Consider the following 17653-nt stretch of genomic DNA (forward strand, 5'->3'; position numbering starts at 1 on the left):
CATATAAAATTAAATAAAAAAATAGGGGCGCCTGGGTGGGTCAGTGGGTTAAAGCCTCTGTCTTCGGTTCATTTCATGATCCCTGGGTCCTGGGATCAAGTCCCGCATCGGAATCTCTGCTCCACAGGGAGCCTGCTTCCTCCTCTCTCTCCGCCTGCCTCTCTGCCTGCTTATGATCTCTGTCTGTCAAATAAATAAATAAAATCTTTAAAATAAATAAATAAACAAACAAATAAATAAATAAATAAAAGGCACCAAAATGGAAGACACAGTGTAATCACAACTTGTATGTGTCTGTGAGTATAGCATGTATATGTAGGGGTGTATATGTATACACCCGCACGAGTGTGTGAGTATGTAACTACACACATGACTTTGAAAGAAAAGAGAGAATCGTGAAGAATGTTTGCTTTGGAGTCAAGCAACATTAGGTTCAAATTACAATTGATCAAAGTTTCTTAACCTTTGGTTTATATCTTCTGTGAGATGAAGCTGTCAATTCCCACCTCAGGTTTATGTCGAAATTAAATGAGATAATGTCTGCCAACCACTTAGCACATTGCTTGGCTCAAACACCAAATGGGAGTTATGATTGTATCAGTCACAAAATGGTAAAATATGGGGCACCTGGGTGGCTCAGTCGGTTAAGCATCTGCCTTCATCTCAGGTTATGATCCCAGGGTCCTGGAATTGAACCCCACATCGGCAGGACACCTGCTTCTCCCTCTCGCATGTGTTCCCTCTCTCGATGTCTCTTTCTCTGTCAAATAAATAAATAAAATCTTAAAAAAAAAAAAAGAAAGAAAGAAAAATGGTGGAAGAAAACACACAAAATGTTAATAAGGGATCATCTCTGGGTGATGAGGTAGAAATGATTTTAACTTTCTTCTTTGTACATTTCTGAATTATCCAAAATTATCCAAAGAACAAACACCACCTTAAAATTTTAAAAAATTATATAATAAAACTTTATGAAGTAAAATGTTAACTGTAGCTCCCTCTGGTTGGCAAATGTGGCTCATTTTTATTTTCTTCTTTATACTTTCAGCATTTGAGATTGTCCACAGCCCAATAGTTTTAGCAATATTTGAATATGAAAGCCATGCCCACCCATTTTGAACATATTGGCAAAATGCAGAAAAATCCTGAAAAGAAAGAAAATATCACTTACAGTGTCATAATTTCTCCATCTTTGTTACTCTTCATTTAAATTTATAAAGTATAGATTCACATCTAAATGAATAGTCCCCTAGAATTGTTCAGTGCACAACATGGACAGCCATATTCAATAATCCTGAAATAGCATCCCCATACACTTCTGAATCCACTCCCCAGAAGTCATTAATATGAATTCTTCCAGTATATGTGTACCTACATATATATGTATATATGTACACACATATATCTATACATCTATACATGATCATATGATTAGGTACAAATGTCTTTATGAGAAAATTCAAGAAAGTTTTTAGAGGCCACTTAAATGTAATAGATATAGCAGGATACCTGGGTGGCTCAGTCGGTTGGGTGTCTGCCTTTGGCTCAGGTCGTGATGCTGGGGTCCTGGGATCAAGTCTCACATCGGGCTCCTTGTTCAGCAGGGAGACTACTTATCCCTCTGCCTCTGCTGCTCCCCTTGCTTGTTCTCTCTCTCCCTCTCTCTCTGACAAATAAATAAATAAGATCTTTTTAAAAGATAATAATGAATCAATGTAATAGATATAATTAGTCCCCAAGATCAGTTCTAAGGATGTAGGCACCTTCTCCATGTGTGAACTCACTTGAGCAAATATGCTTTAAGCATCTATGCTATTCCATTTATACTATTTACTGTGGAAGCAAAAATGAAGAAGACACAGGCTCTCTGGTCTTAGCAAGCTTCTGGTCTATCATGGAATTGTTTATACAGTAGCCCCCATAACCAGAGGTTTCAGGTCCCCACAGTCAGCTGCTGTCAGGAAGCAGATGATCCTCCTGACATAATTAATGTAAGAAGAATAGTAACCCTACCACTACCTCACAGCACCTGCAAAACTCACCCCCTTTCATTTCAACATGCATGGTATTTTATCATCTCACATCATCACAAGAAGGATGCTATTTTAAGACAGTGATCATATTCACATACCTTTTATTACAGTACATCATTATAATTGTTCTATTTTATTATTAGTTATTGTTAATTTCTTACTGTGCCTAATGTTTGAATTAAACTTGATCCTAGGTCTGTGTGTATGGGAACAAATATAGTATATGTAGTGTTTGGTATCACCTGTAGTTTCGGACATCCACAGGGGATTTGGGGGTGTGTTCCCCACGGATGGGGGCAAGTCCTGAATTACAAGTGTGTGCTGTGTTGTGTGGCAAATATAACAGTGGGAACTGATCACAGGTCCAGAGGCAGTAAAGAATAAATCACAAATCCCATCTTCAGCCAGGATTCTGGAAGACCTCCAGAGGAAAGATGCATCTCACCTGCATCTAGATGTCTATGGGCTCAGGCTCCTCTCACGCCCACACGTCCTCTAGTTCCCCAGCTTCCATCATGTCCAGGCAGGTTTCTAGTCCTGAGCTGGAATATGTTCCCACGCTTCCACTTCTGGGCAAACCCTACTCATCTTTCAAAACTTCAGGAGTTGCTTCCTGGAAGCCTTCCCTCACTACCCTGCATGGAGGACGTGTCCCTTCTCTCTGCACATGTGTCTTTAAAATACATTTACCTAAATGGAGACTGGGAGTCAGCATTTTGCCCTATTTATCTTTCAGTGATGGGGAAGAACTGAATAGTACACCCAGTATGCAGCACCTGTTAAATGTCTTCTTCTTCAAAAACAACATAAAAAACAGTGCTAGAGTAATGCCACATCCAACCCATAACACACATGGCTCCTGATAGCAGAAAGAATACACATGGAGCATCTAGGTGGCTCAGAGGATTAAGCCTCTGCCTTTGGCACAGGTCATGATCCTGGGGTCCTGGGATGAAGTCTCACATCAGGCTCTCTGTTCAGTGGGATGCCTGCTTCCCCCTCTCTCTCTGCCTGCCTCTCTGCCTACTTGTGATCTCTCTCTGTTAAATAAATAAATAAAATCTTAAAAGGAAAAAAAAAGAACACACAAGTGCAGCCCCTGGGTGGCTCAGTCAGTTGAGCATCTGACTCGTGATTTTGGCTCAGGTCATGAGCTCAGGGTCGTGAGATCGAGCCCTGCGTCAGGCTCTGTGTTCAGTGGAGAGTCTGCTTGAGATGCTCTCTCTCCTTCTGCCCCTTCCCCTCACTCTCTCTCTAATAACAAATACATCTTTTTCTTTTCTTTTTTTTTTTTAAGAGCACATAGCATAGAATACTGTTCCTCTGACCTGCATAATTAGAAAACAGGCTTCCTCTGGGAACACACAGTTCATTGGGCTGCAACTTCACACATAGACAGGACCTTTGTGCTTTTTAAGGACAAAGTCCTCTAGGTTCAAGCCGCTCTGGACCAGCAAAGCAGAGGCTGGATTTCAGCCCTGACTCATTCAACTGCACATGCTCTCCTCCTTCAGCCTGCACCACTGCTTAGGGCAGCCCTACTGATCCATGGATAAACCAGATCTATGTCTTCCCAAGGAGCTGAAAGTCTGTTCAATTCAACAATCAAGTAAACCCACATTGGGAGTGGCTAAGTGAATGAAAATTAAGAAAAGAAAAAATAGCTGCATTTTCCCAGATTCATTCTGTTGGTATTTGGTGAAGTCCTACTATGTGTTTGTTTTGTGCTGTCAGATCCGCTTAGATCAAATCCTCCCATGGAAGATTCTAATTCCTTCTCTTCCTGGCTAAAGGCTATGGAAGCCCCTGACTTGTTTTGAACAGGTGGAGTGTACTGGTACAAAGGACCTGAAGAGCAAATCAGCATCGAGAGGGCTTTTTCTTTCAGGTGCTGTTATGAAAACAGACTCGCCCCTGCTGTTGGCCAGGATGCTCATCAGATGCCCCTCTCTCTCCTCTCTGCTTTTAAGTAAAGCCTTTACTACACATGCACACCACTCTAACTCCAGTGGGAGCAGCGATTAGTGGCATGATCTTACCCCAGTGTTTTGTTGTTGTTGTTGTTGTTTTAAGATTTTATTCATTTATTTGACAGAGAGAGAGAGAGTAAGAGAGGGACCACAGCAGGAGGAGCAGCAGGCAGAGGGACAGGGAGAAGCAGGCTCTCTGCCAAGCAGAGAGCCCAGTGAGGGGCTCAATCCCAGGATGCCAAGATCATGACCTGAGCCAAAGAAACACGCTTAACCCATGAGCCACCCAGATCCCCATGATCTTACCCCACTGTTACCCACAGCACTGTGTACATGGTAGGCACTCAAATGTCCTCAAAGAGTATTTCCATGCTATTAAAACTCTCATTTGATTGGGTGGGTTCCATGAGCCAGTCATTGGGTATGACAAACAGAAAAAAGCCCAGGCAGAAAGCTGCCCCAGGAAGCTGCAAGAGATTCCCACTGCTATCCCACCAGTGGGGCAAGGCCTGGTCTGAAACCTGAAGTTCCTGAGCCTAACAGAGGGCTCTTTAAGTACCACAGATCCCTCTGGTCACCCAGGCACTGGGAAGTGCCTCTCAGGTCCCCAGACATCAGTTAACTGCAAAATCAGCAATGTCATTAAAATGGGAATTATAGCCCAAGGTGGCTTTAAATACCTGTGGGACCAGGCCTTTGCTTTAAAATTACACTGACCCTGCTCCTGTCCCAAGTCAGAATTTTTGTAAAAGTATCCTCACTGGGTGTTCCTTCTCCCCAGTCACCCACCCCAAATTTTGTATTTTTTTTTCTCCCCCAAAGAACATGGAATCAGACCAGCTCTTTGCTGGAAGGTGATCAGTGTCTCTCAGACCATCCTCCAAATGCTTCTCAGCCTGGCTTTGCAGAGCCTCTTGTAACTGACCTCCCCCCAACATTCCCAGCCCTTTGCACATTCTTTCAACAGGCCTCCCCCCAGATTCTCTTCCTCCACCAGAGCCAGAGGGAGGCTTTTTCTCCCCTGCTGACATACCTGAGGCCTTCCCTTCTGCCAACCCTACTCTAGTGATGCCCTTACTCAGAACAGGCTCTCCTCTCTCTAGGTGCAATCTTTTTTTATCCTCTAAAATGTAACAGTGAAGCCTTCTTGGATGCTTGAAATTAAAATTGCTGTGCTGTTTCTGACTTCCTACAGCACCTTTGAAATTTACTTTGGATAGGACACTTAGCAGATCTCTCTTCAGCAGACACTCATCTCTCTGGGCACAATCACATCTCAGGGAGATACAAGTTCTTTCCGCCTAAGAACCACATCTTTGACAAAACATGGTAGGCAAAATCTCAGACCCCGGAGTCACAGACCTAATTCTAACCCTTTAACTGCCTTTTATTGTCCGGCCTGGAGCTAATTTCCTTTCCTTTCCAGGTCTCAGTTTTCTTATCTGCAAAAGGGACATAATAATAACTATGATATGGGGTTACTATGGGGTTTATTAAGAATGCCCTTCAACGGACGAATGGATAAGGAAGATGTGGTCCATATACACTATGGAGTATTATGCCTCCATCAGAAAGGATGAACACCCAACTTTTGTAGCAACATGGACGGGACTCGAAGAGATTATGCTGAGTGAAGTAAGTCAAGCAGAGAGAGTCAATTATCATATGGTTTCACTTATTTGTGGAGCATAACAAATAGCATGGAGGACATGGGGAGATGGAGAGGAGAAAGGAGTTGAGAGAAATTGGAAGGGGAGGTGAACCATGAGAGACTATGAACTCTGAAAAACAACCTGAGGGTTTTGAAGGGGCGGTGGGGGGGAGGAGGTTGGGTGAGCCTGGTGGTGGGTATTAAGGAGGGCACATATTGCATGGAGCACTGGGTGTGGTGCAAAAACAATGAATACTGTTACGCTGAAAAGAAATAAAAAATATTTAAAAATAAAAATAAGTAAATAAAAGCTATAGTAGCACAAAAAAAAAAAAAATGCAGATTGAGGGGCTCCTGGGTGGCTCAGTCGGTGAAACATGTGATTCTTGATCTTGGGGTTATGAGTTCAAGCTCCATGTTGGGTGCAGAGATTACTTTAAAGTAAAAATCTTAATTTAAAAAAAAAAAAAAAAGGAATGCAGATTAAGCAAAGAGAAAGTACCTGGCATAGCAAATGTTCAGTAAATATCAGTTACTGTCATCATGTGAAAGGGTGGGATGTTTCACGGAGTTCCTGCGGTTCAGTGGCAGGTGGAGATTTCTTTGTGAGTGGAGCAGAGAAGTTGTGCAGATAAGGTTGGAGAGTTAAGCTAGCCCAGGTGTTGAAAGGCTCCCTAAGCCAGGTGAAGGAGTATGGATGAACCAGGAGGACAAGAGTACTTACTCATGGAAGGGTTTTAAGCAGGGGCAGGACTGATCTGATTTATATCTTAAATCTTCCCTGGCTCCCATGGGGAGAATGATGTAGAGATTAGGTAAAGTCAGAAAAATAAGTTAGAAGACCATTAGAGTCACCCTCGTGAGGGCTGCTGAGTGTCTGAGGTGGTGGCCCTGCATGGCTTGTGAAATGCATTCTATCCAGAAGTTAGTCATTCAGTGTGTGAGGTGAATGAATCCTAGTCCCTGACTGCCAGAAGCTACAGTCTACTGTGGGGAGGCAGAGAGAAAACTAAGGATGTGCAGTCAACGCAGAATAATGGGAAAAGAAATAGGGACCCCTTGGAAACAAGGAGAGAGAAGAACCATCTGCAGCTCGAGGAATATTTTAGGGAGGACATGCCCTGTGAGGGTTCCATCTCTTCTGAAGGGTCCTTTATGCTCTCTTTAGGGTGACCTAGATAGAAATGCCTGGACATTCTAGTATGGTCCATTGTTGCCAGGAGAGGAACTCCCAGCATGTATAATGGATGGGAATAGGACGCAGTGAGAATCCCTTCTGAGAATAAGATTTGAGGATGAAAAATCTCTACGTTTCATGTTTATCCTAATGTTTCAAACCTTTAATCTCCCCTTTGTGCTGTCGTGTCAGTGTTTTGGATTTTAGAGGGCAATTATTTGAAGAGGGACAATCTTTTTTCTTCTCTCAATCTCTATCTATCTATCTCTATCTATCCATCCATCCATCTATTTTTTTTTTTAAGATTTTATTTATTTGACAGACAGAGATCACAAGTAGGCAGAGAGGCAGCAGAGAGAGAGGAGGAAGCAGGCTCCCTGCTGAGCAGAGAGCCGGATGCGAGGCTCGATCCAGGACCCTGGGATCATGACCTGAGCCAAAAGCAGCGGCTTAACCTACTGAGCCACCCAGGCGCCCCCATCCATCTATTTTTAAAGATTTCCTGACAAAAACTTTTTAGAGGAAAACAGGAACCAGAATTCAATATCATTCCATTAACATTTCAGAAAATGCCAACAGAAGCTTGAGAATATAATTACATACAAGGGAAGCAGATCGGGTGTGTATACCACAGGTCCACCAGAAAGTGTTTTAAAGTGGATTGTGTCGACAAAGTTATTTGCTCTCAACAATTTTGACCTAAAATAATACTTACATTGGGACGAATGGTTTCTAATTGGGTTATCCATTAGTGTTTGGGTGCAGAAGTCACGAGAAAAATGAAACCTAATTTGCAATCCTCAGACAGGAAGGCAGTGATTAGCTGTGGAAGGTGAGAAATGCACAACTCCTGAGCCAGATGTGCCAGAAAGGGGCAGCGTAGCCAGCGATGAGGCCAGCAATGCCCAGAGTGCCAATGTAAACCCACTCTTTCATAGAACTTTACAAAGCACTTTCCCACGCATGATCTTCTTTGATCCTACCACCGCCCTGAAAACAGACAGGGCAGATGCTCTTGTTTGTCCTCATTTACAGCTGTGGAAACTAAGATTCAGGTGACTCACCCAAGGTCACAGAAAGAGGGCAGGAAGGGACCATGATTCAGACCAGCTCCTTTGACCCTCAGTCCCATGTTCTGGCCACACTGCCCCTCAAAAGCCTTCCAAGTGACAGCTCATGGTAAGAGCCTTGGCAATGAAGTATAAATGTAGCCAATATACTAATGGGAATAGAACAAGTGCATAACAATGGCTTGACCCATGGCTGCTGGAGTGGTTGTCACAGTGATACCATTGGTGAGGCCCAGCAGGGCAGCTATTCTCAGCTCAGGCTGTATTTGTGGCTCTAGGCAGGAAGAACCCAGATGGAGAGACTATAATGAGTACACCCTTGCATGAGGTTTGAAGCAGAGTGACCGGAAGAGTTTAACTGATGAAGTCTTGGTAGAAAAATACTATTCTTTGAAGAAGTACATAAAACAGCACTTAGGACCCTCCTGTGGTTAGCATCAAAGGATACAAAGTAAGAAGCAGGCACTTTGCTTGGAGACATGCTAGGTCAGGATAAGGCACACACATAGTGATGAGGGAGTTCACTGGTCTATGAGAGAAGGAAACTGGAAAATGTATCAGACCCACCAATACTTTCAAAGACTTCCTCAAGTGACCTGGGGATAAATGCGAATTTCCTAGAAGGAGTCACAGCCCTCTATGGGGGTTCCACCCTTGCTTGCCTCTTTAGCCCCATTTCCCATCACACTCCATCTACATATATACCCACAAGCAGCCCACAAAGGCACTCCACCTATCCAAACACTCGCTGCTTCTCTTCCTTCAGTAAAGCATATTCTCTCTTGCTTCTAGGCCTTGATCCATGCTGTTCTTTGTGTCAGCTTCATTTCTTCCTTCCTATCCCAAATGTTTAGCTCCGGCTCATCCCCTGGGTATCAACATATAGGTCACTTCTGTCCATCACCTCTACTCCTCTAGGCTAAGTTCACCTGCCACACTCTCCCATATCAGTCTGTACTTCCTAAAACCTCACTATGCTTCACATTCCAACCTCAGTATGCAGCAATGACTTGACAGAAGCAAGGATTGCTAGCACTATGGTAACCCCAAGCCAAGCACATTTGTTGAATGATGGGATAGATTAATCCTTTAATTAACTTAGCTGGTGGCAAAATCTAGTAAATGAAAAGCATTTCTCCATTACCATACTAGATGGTAAGTTTAGCTGGTCTCTACTCAACAAAGATCCAGCTGGACAACCCCACAGTGTCCTGTTACATAAGCACCTGAACAGACCACTAGAGTCAAGATTCTGCTGAAAATGTGAACAAGAGAGCTGTTTACACAAACCAGAGTTAAGAAGGCTTATTTCTGAGGGCTTTAAATAATTGGGAAAGACATTATCTTTGGAAACTAAAATCCAACCCCTGTCCCTTGGTTCCTGCCAAATATCTCCCATAACCCACATTGAGTGGATTACTCTGTCCTTAATCACATACTAAATGCCTGCATCTGTGGTTGGCATCCGTGGTTGTAAGGCAGCTACATTCACAGTGTACAGGTCCTGCTATTACAGCAAGAGAAATATTGGGTAAAGAGCTCCAGGTAGTGGGTGAGAGTAAGATCTTCATTCATTCATTCATTTATTCTTTTATTCATTTATTTGACCCTGGTCAATCATATTCTAGGTACTAAACAGAGATAAATAAGACACATTCCCTTTCTCCAGAGGATCTCTCTTTAAAAAAAAAAAAAAAAGTGTTTGGAGAACTCAAACTTTCTTAAAATCATTTACTTTTTGCTTCTTATGCATCAATGCATATTTAAAATCACCTAGGGATCATATAAAAATGAGATTCTGATTCAGTAAGTCTGGGGTAAAGCCTAGGATTGTGCGTGTCTAATAAGCTCCTGAATGAGGCCAATACTGCCGGTCTGGGAACAACACTTTGAGGAGAAAGCATGACTATATGGTCTATATGAAGACAATAATTATATCTTCATTACCTCATTTGATTCTCACAAAAATGCTGGAAGTACTTAGGGAAGGTACATTATAACCTATAACATATAACATATAATCAGATAAACTCACTGAGTCTAGAAGAAATCAGTTGTTTTTCCTAATAATATCACCTGTTAAGACCAGGGTTGATTTATTTATTCCCAGGACCTCAAATCACCAACTTAATCATCCGTCTAAATGTGCACTACCCTGAGCAGCTGACTACAACCACAATGCTCTTCTACCTTTGGACACAAACCTGGCATCCACTGGGTAGCCTCCCCAGTCCCAAGATGACACATTGGCAGCTATGGCCCTCTCCTTGGTGATGGGCCTTGGTCAAACTTCACTGGTTTGGTGATTCCCAGGACAGTGGACAGAGGGCCACAGGGATCAGAATAAGAAGGGAAGTATGGATTTTCCTGGGAAGCACCTATCACCTCTGAGTCTCAGAAAGGTCTCTAAGCACCTTTCATCTCCTCCACACTTCTACTGTGTCTCCACTCAAGTTACCTGCAGATGATAAGCCACTGTCTTCAGGACCGTGGAAGAGAATTGCACTTGCTGAGCACCTACTGGATATAGGACTCTGCACAGGTGTCTTCTCTAAGTTAGTTCACTCAACAGGTGCAGGGTAGGTTAAGATCTTCACTCATGCATGCACTCATTCAATACTAGTTAAGGGTCACCTATGTCCTGGGTACTGAATAGAGGTAAATATAAATAAGACACATTCCTTCCTTTCAAAGGATACTCAGAGATGGTAAGTGACATGTGAAAATTACCCAGCTAGGAAGTGCTGTGGCAAGGGCAGGAAATTACTATCTCCCCAGCCTAAACTCATGACTTTTCCCAACCCCAGTGAACTCCTGAGACCAGCAGCCCTCATCATCCGAGGAACCTTTAATAATGCGGAGGTGATGATTCAGTAGGTCTACAAGAGGCCTAATTATCCACATTCTCATAATCACACCAAGAGATTCTGATTCAAGCAAACTTCAGATCATACTTTGAGGACAATGACTTCACACCAACTGTGGAAGTCAAACAGGAGCACTGCCTGTTTAAAGGTCTCCATGGGAATCAGCCTGATGCGAGAGAATAGACATCCTCCCATCTTCCACATACTGACTTGGTTGGAAAGAAGAATACAATTAGTGCATCCAACCAAATTTGGAAGCAATATAACCAGTGTTACGTCTGAGGCCAGGAATGCAGCCATGCTAGAATGCTGCAGGCCTAGCAGGGTGTGTGTGGGTGGGGCAGCTTGCAGGTACCACCCCCACGCTGCTCACATCACATCATGTTATTATGATGGATGTTCCTCCAGTCCAGTGTCCTGCCATGTGATTATCATTTTATAGTTCTCAGCCCCACAATCTTAAGGGATGGTACCTTGGATCCTTAGGTTAACAGATGCCCTAGATAAACCTACTCTCCTTGTAACCACACAGCCAGGGTTAACTGTGAGCTCCTGGACCCTACAGGTAATCAGCTGCAGCTGACGAAGAAAGGGAGCACAAGGAATCCATGTGGACAGATGAGCTAAGCCCAGCTCAACAGACTGAAGATAACTGAAATGGTGGGAAGAGCACTGGGCTGGGATCTGACCTAACCATTAACTGATTATAGGAGCTTCAGCAAGTCAGGACACTGTTCTGGGTCACAATGTCCTCATGAGTAAAACACTTCCAGCTCTGCCTTTCTGGAAGTCCTTAATTTTGCCATAGGAAATAGACACTTGCTCTGTTCAAAATGGTAAGCTGAGATCTACTCCTGGCTCTTTTCTCATTGTGTCCTTCACTCCTGGAAGACTGGCCCACTCTCCAGGAAGTATCTGGTCTCTCTCAACCCAACTCCACATCCCCCATCTATTTACTGGGCTAGATCACAGAATCAAGAAGATCTGACTCAGGAAGGGAAAGAAAATGGACATATCCCAACAGCAGGAGTTTGTAGCTTTTCTTTCTAGGATGTTGCCATTAGCCTGAGTCAGTATCACCATCTTCCAGACTCTGTTTTTCCATTTTAAATATTAAATTCTAGAAGACGGAGAATCCCATTGGTCAAGGTGGCATTGAATTTGTATTCCTGACTCAATCAGATATGGCTGGATGGGCAGGTTCACTAAAATAGAAACATGGTCAGTTAGACTCCATTGCCTGTGAAAGGTAAATCCCAGAGAAGGCGGCAGCCATACCTGGTCTGGACACAATACTTCCTGGGGGCCCTGAGCCTCTCCTGTCCTTCCAACTCATTTCCACCTTCTACTGATGCTGTCCTTTCCTAGGCCCCTGTATCAAATACTGGAAACTGAACTGCTGCAGGATGCAAAACTCATAGCTGAACTGTACCAAGAGAGCCAAATTTGATTCTCCACAATGTATTCTCTAGCAACATCTCCCTGATGATGACATCATTCATTCTATCCCCAGAGGTCAGGCCTCACTTAGAACTCATGAATTCTGAGTTGGGTATAACACTGGCTATGATCCACCCACCAGAAAGCTATCTCACTGCTGTCTTCCAGAAATCCTGTCAGGAAAGCTTTATGTAATGCTTATAATGGTGCAAAGTTCTGTCCTAGGTGCTGGGGATAAAGATAAGGCTATACATACAAATCCCTGCTTCTAAGACAGCCATCAGCAACAAAACCAAACAGCCCTACACACTTTCATAAGCCCAGTAAAGGAAGTTCAGGTAAGGAGAGACTCAAATAAGCATTTCCAGTGAAGGTGGTGCCTTCCTAACGGTGTCAGAGAGAAGGAGGAGAGGCTATCTAGAAGAAAGGGAGGCAGAGAATACAGGTGGAGAAGCACCATGTGAAAAAAATCAGAGGCATTCCACAGCTCAGCAAAGGAGGGCAACGTAACCTGTGAAGCAAGGAATCCATTTTAAATATTAAATTCAAACTTCAGATCATACTTTGAGGACAAAGTGTCTCCACTCAAGTTACCTGCAGATGATAAGCCACTGTCTTCAGGACCATGGAAGAGAATTGCACTTGCAGGTAAGGAGAGACTGGTGAGAAGTGTTGAAACAGAGGCAATTCCTGAGATGCAAAGACTGGCAAATGAATGAAGTTATCTTTGGGTCGGTGAAGGTCAGAGACAATAGGGGAAATCAATAGTGCTGCCCTTCATAAACCTGACTGTCATTAGCATACACTAGGCATTTAGAGACATGGATGGGACTGTACTAAGTAGAGTGAGAAAGGAGATTTGGGACCAAATCGTGTGGTCTTTCACCATTTTAAGATAGAGAAGAAGAGAAAACTGAGCAATATAGCCTGTGAGAAGGGAGAAAAGAGAATATGGTTTTAGGGAAGCCAGACCAAGGCGGGGGAAGAATGAAAAAGTGGCCAGCTCCGGCTCATTTTGAAGAGAGGGCAGAAAAAAATGAGGATTGAGAAATAAGCACTGCATTCACACCCCCAGATCCTAGGACCACAACTGGTACATAGTAGATGCTCAATAAATAAAAGTTAACTTAAGTAGCTGAAGAATCAAACCCAAGGATGACAAGTTCAGAACATTTTTGGCTTGAGGGTACCACTCCTCATCCTCCTTCCCATGTCACAGACATGAATAATCAATTACTGGTTGTTGTTGTTGCTGTTTTCTTTAATCCAGACTCAGCCTTGGAATCCTCCCAATCTAGGCAGGCACTGTCAAGTAATTAGAACTATTATACAAATTTAAGCCTATGTGCCACTCCTGGTATCCACTGAAATTTCAGGGCAGGAACTTTATATCAGTTATTAACAAGGGAATGTCATTAGGGCAGCTGCAAGAGGAAACACGGACTATCTGCAAAGGACACTGGGGAGGGAATTCCTGATTATACAAGGTTGAACCAGGTGACGATTAAGACCCCTTGAAGAGTCCATGGCTCAGATGGAAGTTCTCCTTACCCCAAGTATGTGGCCACCCAAGACACAAATAGAAAACTCCAGCCCAGCCTAGGTTAATATGTATAAGGTAAATCTTTCTTAAAAACTTCCCCTATGCATCTCCTTCCTGCTTATCTTTATTGACCTCCTGAAATGCCTTATCTGCAAAGGCATGATTCTGTTCTAAATCTTTGTCTATGAACACAATTACCATTTCTGCTTCATCCACAAGGTAAAAATGAATCATGAGATGCAAGACATTAACTTAACTTATCCACCCAGCCATGCGCAGACTGGCTTCATCTACAAATGATGCACTCCCCCACATAAAATAAAAGCAGACAGTTTTATTCTTCAGTCCAAAGCACTTAGCATTGTGGAGAGACATCTGCTGCAGACAAATCTTGGGTCTTTGGAGCTTTAATACTTTAAAATTTATTCCTCTTTACCACCTGGAGGCTCATGAGTCCATTTGTGGACTTTTCCACCTAATGCTGCCTTGCAAGCTAATGAGCAGTTGGTTCATAGACAGGGAAGTTGCAGCTCTTCTATTAAATCTGCATCCACATTGCAGCAGAAGAAGCAGGGAATTAACCATCAGGAGCCTCTCAGTACCCTCTATCTTTTCTTACCCTTACTAATTACTTCAACAAACAAGTACCAAGTGCCAGACTCTATGCTGTTTTTTAGAGTAGAATCTAGAGGTTTATTTAGCAAGGGATAAGATATAATTTCTTTTCCAAGCTGGCACTCATGAATGAGCTTTAGAAGTTCTGTGTATCTCTCTGGAGTGATAGGCAAAATGCTGTATATGTATATATGCATACATATAGAGACCAGTCATTCTCATGGGATTCTGAACTCAAAAAGTTAGAGATCAATGGGAATCCAAAGGTAGCTCTAACATCTCCCTTTCAATCATCCCCAGCCACATGCAAACCAATCACCAAGTCTTACCAGTTTTTCTCTTGAACTGCTCTAGATCTGTCCCCTTCCAAGGGGACAAGAGGACTTGCCCCAAGTGGCACTACCCCAATGTTTGACTAAAAACAGCCTCTTCATAGTCTTCCCTTGCCTCCTCACCTTCTTCCAAACTGCTCCAGAGGGAAGCCGGGCATGTGTTTTCAAATATGTAATATAATCCCGTCAATCCTTTGCTCAAAACCTTCTTATGACTCCCACTAAGCATTGAAGGCAGGCAAAAAATTTTTGCCCTATCATTACCAATCACAATAGCATCATGTCTACTGTTCTCTTGGTCCTGTGAACTCCAGCCTCACCAAAGTTATTCTTGTCTTCTCATTCCTCTCTTTCCACCGGGCTTGTGCATTCTGGACTATCCATCCAAAAGGCTTCTCCTCTCTTCCTTCTCTAGGCTGTATCACAATCATCACTTCTCCTGGCCATCCCCTACTTGAATGATCAAGTAGGTGAATAAATAAGCAACATGGTAAATGCTATAATAAAATAATGAATTAAGTACTGCCAGGCCACAAAAGAGGGAAAACATCCTCATTGAGCACACAAAATACCAACTGACGCTGCCTGGAAGAGTGAGTGGGGGCTTCCAGAGGAGTCAGCATTTGACATCAGTCACAAAGGGAACCTGAAAGTAACAGATCAAAGGGAGAAAATAGTAGGCAAAGGGCATTTCCAACAGAAGACAAAACATGAAGTGAAAAAAAAAAGGAGCAAAAGTTCTGCAGAGCAAAAGGAGGGTAAATGAAGGACAGGTAGAGGTGTGCTCCCAATCCTCCCTCTGGAAGGGAAGTACTCATTGCCCCAGCTACAGGGTGTACTGGGTAAATATACCTCCAACTTTCTTGAAATACACCTCCAGCTGTCACCTCCTTTGGGGTGATCTCTGCTTTGGAGAGCTGCCTGGCCCACAGTCATTCTTCCAAGGACTGGCTGGGAAAGGGGTATAAAGGCTGCTATTTTGGACCAGCAAGGGACAATTCTGGCAGCTTTTTAGCTCCCAGTGGGACCATCAGAGACCAGCAGTGCTCCTGGTAAGGTTAACAGAGGCCACAAGTGCTCCCAGTAGAGCCCTGCATCATCACAGCTTGACTGCTCCCTCCCCACACTCCCAAAGGTGTTGATCTCACCTGAGCACTGAATTCTGTATCAGAGTGTACCTAGGTAAGGCTACCATAGTGGGTTTACACATGGTAACCAACAAGAAAGTGAGTTTGCAGCTGGAAGGTGAGGACCTCTAATGCTAGGCCAAGTAGAGTCAACTCTTCCTGCAGGCAGTTAGAAACCAGGAAGGCCTTTTAAGCTGAGGGTGCTGAGGTTAGAGACCTGTATTGGCAAGGGCTCTCCAGCTGCCATATAGTAGCTACACTGCAAGGAGGCAAAGAGACCTGCCAGAAAGACATTGGATCAATCCAGGAAGGAGATAAGTGAGATCCTAGCTGAAGAAGTGGGAGGTTATGGTGAGGAAGAGTAGTGTTGAGATATTTAGGAAAAATAATCTGACATATTGATCAAGGGGAGGAGAAAGCTATGAGTGAAGAATGACACTGAGGGAGTATATTAGTCCCCAGGTGGTGTGGGGAGATGTTGATAACTTGGGTGAAAAATAGTGTCTATAGTTAACAATACTGTGTTATGTACTTCAAGATTTGTTAAGAGGATAGATCTTATGTGGGGTTCCTATCACAAAATAATAAATAATAATAATAACAAATAAAGACAGTAAGGGGAAATACTTTAGGGAACTGGATGTTTATTGCATAGACTGTGATGATAGTTTCATGGGTGGATACCTAGCTCCAGTCTACCAGTTGTATACATTAAGTACGTACAGCTTTTTGCATGGCAATTATGTTTCAATAATGTAGTTCTAAATATATATACATATTGGGAAAGAAGTCTTCCCTCCTAAGGCCTTTTCTGAGACACTCTCAGACAGTGGAGAATAAAATTGGTACCTGGAAAGTTCCAACAGTATTAAAATACATTATAAAACAGCAAAGTTTTACAGGAAGAGTTGTCATTCAAGTTTTTGTTTGTTATGATTTTGAGGCTTTTCCTTCATATATCAGACATTAAGTTGCTAAAGAACCTTCTTGTGTCAAACAGGTCTCAGAAAAGAGGACAAAGTTATGAACCTGCGAAAAAGAAGTCGAAATAAATGCTGAGTGAAGAACTCAGCAGGCATATTATTCATTCAGCAAATATTTATTGAGCATCTTCTACATGTCAATGTATGCCATGTATGCTGGGACTACAGTGATGAGTAAAGTTCCACAGATTCTGTGTCAGGATGCAAGCACATAACTGGGGAAATGTAACATAAATAAATTATGTGTTGCTGGGTCCAGTGTGGGCTGGCACATCAGTTTAGTCCAAACATCCTTCTATGGGGTTTTGCCACTCTGTGTTATTTTTTAACTGGAATTGCTTTCTGTGTGTGTGTGTGTGTGTGTGTTTTCTCATCCATCATGATAGAGTAGCAAGAGTAGACAGACATACTAGTCATGATCGGCACCCTTACTGATGGTGTGACCTTGAGCAAATTACACATGTATCCAATGGGGACAGTTATACCAACCTCCCAGGATGCACTTGAGACCGCACTAAGGTACTGCATCTAATAGTTATTCAGGCAGTGACATATCATGTAAAAATTTATCTTCTGTGAATTCAACTATACCAGATGGAATTCAGAAGGAGTATGGGAAGTGATAATGAAAAGATATGATCAGAAGTGACTCCACAATTTGTGGGGTCTAGAGAAAAATAAAATTGAGAGTCCCCTTGTTTAAAAATTAGGGTTTTTAAGATGGTAACAACAGAGCCCTGAGCCTTCCAGCAGGAGACTCTGCATAACTATACAGGATACATACCAAGAAAGCCAGCCCTGGAGATGGGTGCATTCCTATCCTCTCAGTGGTTCTTGGTACTGAT

The 17653-nt window shown here is 43.0% G+C and overlaps 1 long non-coding RNA gene across 1 annotated transcript in view; it reads right to left on the reverse strand.

Moving 5' to 3' along the window:
- Window positions 1-17653, reverse strand: part of LOC132004634 (uncharacterized) — a 109645-nt gene that overhangs the window by 70230 nt on the left and 21762 nt on the right. Inside the window, exons 2-3 of the long non-coding RNA XR_009400592.1 lie at window positions 1510-1666; window positions 628-782 (exon numbers count right to left, since the gene is read on the reverse strand). This is a non-coding gene — a long non-coding RNA (uncharacterized LOC132004634). The remainder of the gene's footprint in view (window positions 1-627; window positions 783-1509; window positions 1667-17653) is intronic.

This window comes from Mustela nigripes, chromosome 1 (assembly GCF_022355385.1).
Source record: "Mustela nigripes isolate SB6536 chromosome 1, MUSNIG.SB6536, whole genome shotgun sequence".
Lineage (NCBI taxonomy): Eukaryota > Metazoa > Chordata > Mammalia > Carnivora > Mustelidae > Mustela > Mustela nigripes.